The sequence below is a fragment of the Suricata suricatta genome, chromosome 1, assembly GCF_006229205.1.
Source record: "Suricata suricatta isolate VVHF042 chromosome 1, meerkat_22Aug2017_6uvM2_HiC, whole genome shotgun sequence".
Classification (NCBI taxonomy): Eukaryota; Metazoa; Chordata; class Mammalia; order Carnivora; family Herpestidae; genus Suricata; species Suricata suricatta.
The window spans coordinates 154,884,263-154,893,542 of record NC_043700.1 but is presented as its reverse complement, the minus strand read 5'-3'; the positions used below and the strand labels follow the sequence as shown (position 1 = coordinate 154,893,542).

General features: G+C 44.6%; 1 long non-coding RNA gene across 2 annotated transcripts in view; it reads left to right on the top strand.

Moving 5' to 3' along the window:
• The first annotated feature begins 30 nt into the window (after nucleotides 1-30).
• The window catches only part of LOC115285578, a 31,927-nt gene continuing 22,677 nt past the window's right edge, over nucleotides 31-9,280 (top strand). For both annotated transcript variants that reach the window (XR_003905596.1, XR_003905593.1), the window contains exon 1: nucleotides 31-149. This is a non-coding gene — a long non-coding RNA (uncharacterized LOC115285578). The remainder of the gene's footprint in view (nucleotides 150-9,280) is intronic.

Here is a 9,280-nt window from a genome sequence, read left to right as displayed (position 1 = left end):
GAACTGCTCTGAGACTCCCACCCCGTCCCGAGTCCCGACGCCTGGTAGGTTCTCCCTCCCCGACGTTCAGAGAACTTCCATCCCAACGAGAACTGCAACAACCGTCTACTGAACACCCTCTCTGGGCGGGTGTTCACATGCACTTACAGGTGAACCTGCTTGCCTTCTCTCCCTCCCTCCCTCCTTCCTTCCTTTCTTCCCTCCTTCCTTCCTTGCTTCCTTTTTTTTTTTTAGGTATAATTGACATTATATTAATTTCAGATGTATAACTTCATGATTAGATATTTGCATACATTGTGAAATGATCACACTAAGTCTAGTTAACGTGCCTCACTATACTGTAACCAAAACCAATCTTTCCCCCTTGGGATGAAGTCTTTTTTCCCCCCTTCTATTTATTTTTATTTATTAATTATTTTTTTTGTTATTTTTTAAAATACAGTTTATCATCAAGTTGGTTTCCGTGTAACACCCAGTGCGGGACGAAGACTTTTAAAAGATCTACTCTCTAGCAACTTGCAAATAGGCAATGCAGTATTATTAACTATAGTCACCATACTGTACATCACATGCCCATGATTTACTTGTTTTATAACTGAAGTTTGTACTTTTTGACCCCTTTCACTCATTTCACCCAACCACATGGAATCCTTTTTTCAACCTTTAGAGCGAGTACTGTTACCTTCACTTTATAGAGCAGGCAAGTGAGTTATGCAAGGCCTGGGACTTTGGAGTCAAAGCCAGGTCAGCTTGGCTCCTAAGCCTTCTCTTTCTATTACTCTCTGTCCCTGGGCTCTGGCTCCCTGCCACTCCCAAGAGCTGACACTGACAGGGAGGGAAAGCTGCTGGGTGCCTTTGTCATCTTTATTGCTCACCCCAACCCCCTCATCCTTGTATGCTGAGAATCAGCCCCTGGGATGCCCGGCACTGGAGCTCTGGGGCTCCGAGAGTGTGTTGAGCTCAAAGACAGGTTGTAAATCAAGTAGAAGGCCCCATCATTTCTCATGGTTTCCTACCCTCCTGATTGGTCTCTATGCCTTTGGCCTCAGCCCCTCCACAGTGCTCACCTCCTCGCTGGCCTCTCCATGCCCCACCCCTGCATCCTTTCTATTCTTTCTTCTTCAAGTAGACTCAGCTCTGCCCACCTTAAGCCTGGCATGGAGCCTTTCTCTAACTGAAGTCCCTTCCTCATCAGTCCTGTCCTGGCTCGTTCATACTCATCCTTCTCTGACTTTTCCTCAGAAAGCCTGCCTTGACCCCCACTCAGACTAAAGTAGGTCTCCCTTCTCTTTCAGAGCAGATGCCCTGATATTTTCTTCCATAGTGCTTATCATGAACTGTTATTATATAATTTTTTAAAGGTTTATTTATTTATTTTGGGGAGAGAGAGAGAGGATCTCAAGAAGTCTCTGCAATGCCAAGAAAGAACCCACTACGGGGTTTGATCTCATGACCGTGACATCACAGCATGAGCTGAAATCCAGAGTCGGCTGCTTAACCAACCAAGCCACCCAGGCACCCCTGGTTTTATACACTTATTAGTGAGCTTATATTTTAAAAGCCTGTTTGCTCTGCCCCAGGGTAATCTTCATGAGCTATAGAACAAGATGATATCTATTTTGTTCATTGTTGTATACTTAGCATCTCAAATATAGGAGCGGCTCAAAACCAGCTGTCAAATGAATGGGTGAAGAAGCCTGGATTCCAAGGCTGTCTGTCAATATGCTGTTGTTTTGAAGGATCCGTGTTCCCTAGTAGATCCCCCAGACCACATTACTCGTTGCAATTTACCAGTTTCTTTTCACCCCTTTTTCCTTTCCAAATGGAAGGCAATACCATTCTTTTTAAGATTTTATTAAGTAATCTCTACACCCAACGCAGGGCTTGAACCCACAGCCCTGGGATCAAGAGTCACATGCACTACCCACTGAACCAGCCGGGCACCCCAATGGAATATCATTCTATTGTTACTTTTACATTGTGTTACCGGAGGTCAGAAATAACCCTCTGCCATTTTCTGGTCTGAAAGGAACAGTTTTCTAACTGATTTTATTTTATTTTTTTAAATGAACGGCCTCCCATTACATCAAAGTCTTACTTTCAACAAATACTCTAGGGGCCTTTAGCATCTTGCTATAATAATGTCCACGTCCCAACCCTCACTTCTACTCTCCATCAAAATGTTCAGTTAATTGTCTTAAATAATTAGGAATGGCCTGTATATAATGTGCAGGAATTCTAGAAATCTCTCGAAATCCCCTAGTATTTGTTGGACAGATCTGGTGTACCCACGGATTGTTTTAGGCACTTTCAGAGATAAAAGAGGAAAGACATGGATCCTTTCCACAAAGAATTTATCATTTCCCAAAAAATTAGAATAAAATGAGATCGTTTGGGCCCTAGGAGAATATAACATTGAACAGAGTCTTTTTTAAGGCTTTGCTTCAGCATCCTACAGGGTTTCAGGATCATGACCACAAAGACGATTACCATTGGCTAATGCTATGAAAAATGGGGCTGATTTAGAAAGTGCCAAAATGTTCACAGCAGGCTCCAGCTTGAACTCTTTTCATAACCCTGCGCTGCCCTGAGGCAAGATCCAAATTCATTAAGCCTGGCACGTAGGATTCAGCTCCTGCCAGAGCCTCCAGCTCCACAGAGGGACTGATGTTCACCCTTCTCAAGCTTTCGCCTGTGCTGGCACCTCAGGCGTCCTCTGCTTCTCCACCCCTCTCTCACTCATTCTTAAAGACTGGGTCTGGGGGTCACCTCCTCCTGGCAGCCCTGCTGGACTCAGGTTTACTTTCCCACCTTCTGTGCCCTGACTGCACCCTGCAGCGGGTACCTATGATGCATAGGTGTGTGTGCACATACGGATGGATCTATTCTGCATGTATATATGCATATAAACTTATGAGGCATAACTGACATGTGTTAAGCACTATACGCTAGGCACTCTTCCGGTCTCTCTTCATATTTTAACTCCATCCCCACAGCAGGCCTGCGAGAAAGGTGCTAGGAACCTATTCTGTCAAGGAGCCAGGAAGTGAGAGCACCAGAATCTGAACCCAGGCTCTAGAGCCATGTGCTTTCAGAGTGATGCCACCCTGCTGTCCCTCCACTGTTGTCACACATTGTTACAACTACTGACGTCATTCATTGCCAACTCTTGACTGTGGGCTCCTTGAGGGCAGGGACTGATTTTGCTCAGTAACTGGGACATTGTCTAAACTCAGGAATGAATACATGAATTCAATGGGCCATAGAATGAAGAAATGAATAGTACCTGGCCCTTTATATCAAGGGGCCCACATTTCTCCTCTTCCCTTTTGCCTTTCTTCCTTTACAAAATGGTGGCAGGGCCTTCCATTTAAATTAATTAATTTGTTATTTAATAGGAGGAAATAAAATTTGATTACATGCATAATCAAATTCACATAAATGTGAGATTCCTGCAGGGCCTATAAACAACCTGAAAGAGGCTCCTAGATGGCTCAGTGGGTTAAGCGTCCGACTTCAACTCAGGTTATGATCTTGCAGGTCTGTGAGTTCAAGCCCCATGTCGGGATCTGTGCTGACACCTCAGAGCCTGGAGCCTGCTTCAGATTCTGTGTCTCCCTCTCTTTCTGCCCCTCCCCGACTCATGCTCTGTCTGTCTCTCTCTCTCTCTTTCTCTCAAAAATAAATAAACATTAAAAAACACACAACAACTTGGGAAATAAGGATTATCATTTTGACGTCACATGCAAGAAAAACATGGCCAAGGTTACAGCTGGGAATTGGTACATCCAGGATTCAGACGTTAGTGCCTTGGCTCCAGGCTCATGCTCTTAACGTTTGCAATTATGTGTGTTAGCAATAGCCTCACTGGGCAGTAGAGATGCATAACCTGATACAGAACAGGAGATAGGTACAGACAGAAGCTTGGGCAGGAGGTGGGGCCAGGAGATGGACCCACCAAGCAGAGGGAGGGAGGCGGGGGAAAGCACTAAGCCGTGTGGCTTGCCCTCCTGAGGGTGGGAGGGGTGGGGATGTATTAAAAATGCATGCAGGACTCCAGATCAGCCCCATGGGGAGCTCCAGGCTCACTCACAACCACCTCTTCTTCCCTGCTGGGTAAAAGGGGCTGTGGCTGGCTTCCTGGTGGGGAAGTCTCCCTCGGTGTGTGTAGTAGGGGTAAGGGGTGGGGCACATCGGATTGTCGGATACATCAGAGAGACCAGAGCAGCCCTCACCTGCCTGTCATCTTTTTTCTTGTCCCAGCTCTCCACTTGCCATCTGGCTAGTTCTGTGAGAGGCTCTGTGAGTCACAAGATCTTGTGAGTCACTCATTCCCTCCCTGAGGAATAAATAACGTCACGTCTCACCAAAGCCTGGAGCGGTGGGGTTTAAATGAGGTGTCACACAAAGACTGAGCCCGGGGTCTGCTTCCCTTTATGAGCAGATGCCGCTGTCAGGAGAGGCATGTCGCCAAAGTCTCAGCTTGAGGTTTTGGGCCATCAACCCAGAATCTTGGCTGCTTTGGGTTCATCTGGCTTTGACGTTGAGCCTGCCTCAGCAAGAGCAAACGCATCTCCGGAGATCATCATTTCCCCCAACTGAGAAAATCTGAAATACGAACATGAGTGCACATTGATTTGGTTGTGTCTCCAGTCTTCCTTGAGACAGGCTTATCCTTTATTTCCCTCACGAATGCTGATACCAGACATCCTGCAAGTAAATGTGGTGCTTTAATATTCCAGAACTGCTTTCCAGAGCCTATGACATGCCAAGCCTTTTGAGTGCAAAAAGCCAGCGTGCTGCTGGTCGAGCAGAGGCCAGTAATACCTTGTGGCAGATACTGTGATCTCCTTCCAAAGGTGCGTTGACATCTCAGTGTCCTGTGTCTGCCCCAAGCCTCTCTCGAGGGCATCCTCCTCCATGGCTAGAGTCAGGGAGGGAGAAAAGCAATTTGATTTTATGGTGAGAAATATTCACAACAGGGTGTTAATCCAAGCACAGATTATCTCCTTGCAGGGCCTGGTTCTGTTCTAGAAGAGAGGCTTATTAAGCAAAATGTAACTGATAGAAGGTTGGGTAAGACTTACTTTAAAAAATAAGGCTTAAAATTTTTTTTTTAATGTTTATTTTTGAAAGATAGAGCAGGAGCAGTGGAGGGGCAGAGAGAGAAAGACAGACACAGAATCTGAAGAGGCTCCAGGCTCTTAGCTGTCAGCACAGAGCCCAACGCAGGGGCTCAAGCCCACGGACTGTGAGATCATGACCTGAGCCACCCAGGTGCCCCATAATAGGCTTTATCTTTTAGAGCAGTTCTAGATTCATAGTAAAATTGAGGAGAAGGTACAAGATTTTTCCATATCCTCCCTGCCCCGAGTCATGCACAGTTTCCCCATTATCAACACCCCCATCAGAATGGTGCTTTTGTAATGGATGCATCTATATTGATACATCATTATCACATCGAGGTCATAGTTTACATTAAGTCCACTCCTGGTGTTGTACTCTGTGGGTTTGGAAAAATATTTAATGACATGTCTCCACCATCATAGTATAATAGAGAGCAGTTTCACTACCCCCAAATCCTATGTACCCTGCCTACGCGTCCCTCCCTCCCCTTGGCCCATGGCAGCCGCTGCCCTTTTTACTGCCTCTCTAGTTTTACCTTTTCCAGACTGCCATAGAGTTGAAATCATTCAGCATGTAGCCTTTTCAGAATGGCTTCGTTCACTAAATAAGAGGCATTTGTATCCTCCATGCCATTTTCATGACTTAATAGCTCATTTCTTCCTTAGCACTAAATAATATTTCACTGTTTGCATGCACCAGTTTATTTATCCGTTCACCTACCAAAGGACATCTTGGTTGCTTCCAAAGTTTGGCAAGTATGAATGAAGCTGTTAGAAACGTCTGTGTGCAGGTTTTGGTGTAGACAAGTTTTTAACTCGTTTGGGTAAATACTATAGAGCATGACTTCTGGGTTATGCGGTAAGAGTATGTTCAGCGTTATCCCAACTGCCAAAATGTCTCCAAGGTGACTGTACCATTTTGCCTTCCCACCGGCAATGGATGAGTTCCTGTTGCCTTACACCTGGCCAGCATCTGGTGTTGTCAGTGAAGACTTACTTTTGAGAGGAACCTTCTAGAATCTTTTCATTGCCCTCGTCAGCCCTCCTCACCTGATTGACTTTCCTCAGCATTAGGGAAACAAGTGTCAGTGTTCTGAGTGAACTTCTAAATAGTCGCCAGAGGCTTAGTGTTACCTGTTTCAGGTGGTTCAACCCCACCTTCCCTGTTCATGGCATCTCCCAGGGCACCTTCACCCTAGGTCCACCCGACCCCACCCTCAGACACCTACGCTTTGCCATGGTGAGCTTGTACTTACTCTTCGAGTCTCACTGGAAATATCTGTAGAGTCTAGGAATTCACGGTATGGATTTTGGAGCCAGATTGCCTGGGTTCTGATTATAGCCCCACTGTGTATCTGGGTAGGGAGTGTTGTTTAAGTGTTCATGACCACTTTCTTTGGAAACCCTCTGCCCGCCAAGCCTCTGGTGCAGGGATGTGCTAAGTGCTATCTTTCAATGACCTCTTTATTTGCCTCTATTGTATGATGTCAGATCCCTGAAGATGGGGACTATCTCACCTTCACGTCTATGGCTGGACAGCCATCTTGAGATATCAATTTATGTTTTGTACACCTTCAGCAGCCTCAACAAATAATAGGTATTCTCCTTTCCTTGTTCCAAGAAAGTTGCCAAGGATGGGGGTGTCCTTAACTTCAGGATTGTTAATGTCTTTTGCATTACAGAGAGGAAAATAAAGCATGAAGCAGGCATCCAGAATATTGCCAGTATATAGAAATTTATTGTAGACAAAAGTCCCAGCTGAGAGAGGAAGAGGTGGACAGATCTAGAGGGAAGATTTTGAGGTTTCTGAGAGACTGGCAGAGGAGCAGAGGTGTGCAGGTCCTGGAGTCCTGTAGACAGGTTTTTCACCTCCTCTTGGAGCTCTGCTCTGTGGAAAGACCTCATGGCAAGAGAGCTGTAGGATCCCCAGAGACAGGAGGTTTACTATGCATTTAGCTTCCCAATCTGTGGCCCAGACCACTGCTTTCAAGGCATCATGAGGATTTTGACATTGAACATCTTGATGGTGGCCAGAGAGGATCAGAGGGCCTTTAAATGCTCTTGGCTGTGCCTGATCCCCAGATTACCTTCTCCCGACCCCAGGAGAAGAATTACCTCCACATTCTGTACTGACCATTTTCATCAAATTGAATTTCCTGAGTGTGGCTCAGAAGAATGTAGCTTTATTTGAGGCAAAAAGAAACATGGCTTTTTTGGAACCCTGGTGAATATCTGCAATGTGTCATTGGTCTTGGCAAAAGTAGGCGCATGGAATATTTGGTGAGTAGATGAATGCAGGAAGGATCCAGTTTATTTGAATAATACCATAGAAACAGTGTTTGTTTACCTGCCTTGAATAAAGGTTTTTCAGGGCGATCTCCTGAGCATCTAGAGCACATGCAAATGAGTTGTCTTGGAACAAAGATTTAGAAGACTTTCATGACTGCAGGTTAGCAACAAATTGAATTTATGACTTAATTAGCCTCACCTAGTTGGTTACCCAAGCAACTAAGTTTGATTACCTTACACTTTGACTCTGGAAAGATCACCAGTCAGAACTTGTATAACCAAATTGCACCTTATATGATAAAGCTTGTTAAACAAAACTCTCAAATCCTACTGTGCCCATTTCACAAGGTTGCCTTGTGCCTACAATGCCTTGTCCTTGCTCAGAGTGAAAGGTGCCAAGCTGTTCTTTTTTCTATTCTCAATTACTTCTGGTCATTCATCCAGGGATCATGCAAATGAATCAAATCTAGAAAGAATCCAAAATGTTTCTTTAGTCATTTGGCTCTACTCAGTCCTCTCTTTGGTCTTCAGAGACTTCTTTCCAGGCTGCTATATAAAGTCTGATATAGCTTTTTTGCCCTTCCAAGTGTCAGAAGAGTATCTAAAATGCAGCTAACAAATGGAGAAAGCAGGAACAAGCGAACCACTATAACAGAGCCTTCAGGGAAATCTCAAAGGTGAGATATGCCATGGGTCCTCTGTCCTGGGTTCTCAGCAAGTCATGCCCATAAAGACAGAGGCTGCTATAGAGGAAAAGAAATGGAACCACAAAAGACCCTGAATAGCCAAAGTAATATTGAAGAAGAACACCAAAGCAGGAGGCATCACAATTCCAGACTTTAGCCTCTACTACAAAGCTGTCATCATCCAGACAGTATGGTATTGGCACAAAAACAGACACATAGACCAATGGAATAGAATAGAGAACCTAGAACTGGACCCACAGATATATAGCCAATTAATCTTTGACAAAGCAGGAAAGAGTATCCGAGGGAAAAAAAACTGCCTCTTTAGCAGGTGGTGCTGGGAGAGCTGGACAGCAACATGCAGAAGAATGAAACTAGACCACTTTCTTACTCCATACACAAAAATAAACTCAAAATAGATGAGGGACCTGAATGTGAGATAGGAAACCGTCAAAATTCTAAAGGAGAAAGTAGGAAACAACCTCCTTGGCTTCAACTGCAGCAATTTCCTCCTCAACGCATCCCCAATGGCAAGGGAATCAAGAGAAAAAATGAACTATTGGGACCTCATCAAGATAAAAAAGTTTCTGCACTGCAAAGGAAACAATCAAGAAAACTAATAGGCAGCCAATGGAATGGGAAAAGATAGTTGCAAATGACATATCAGATAAAGGGCTAGTATCCAAAATTTACAAGGAACTCAACAAACTCCACACCCAAAAAATGAGTAACCCAGTGAAGAAATGGGCAGAAGACATGAACAGACACTTCTCCAAAGAGGACATGCAGATGGCCTACAGGCACATGAAACAATGCTCACCATCACCCATCATCAGGGAAATACAAATCAAAACCACACTGAGATACCACCTCACACCAGTCAGAGTGGCTAAAACAAACAAATCAGACATTCCCACTGTTGGTGGGAATGTAAACTGGTACAGCCACTTTGAAAAACAGTATGGAGATTCCTCAAAAAACTATCAGTAACACTCCCCTATGACCCAGCAATAGCACTGCTAGGGATTTGCCCAAGGGATACAGAAGTGCTGATGCATAGGAGCACATGTACCCCAGTGTTCATAGCAGCAATGTCAACAATAGCCAAATCATGGAAAGAGCCTAAATGTCCATCAACTGATGAATGGATAAGAAGATGTGGTGTATATATATATATAT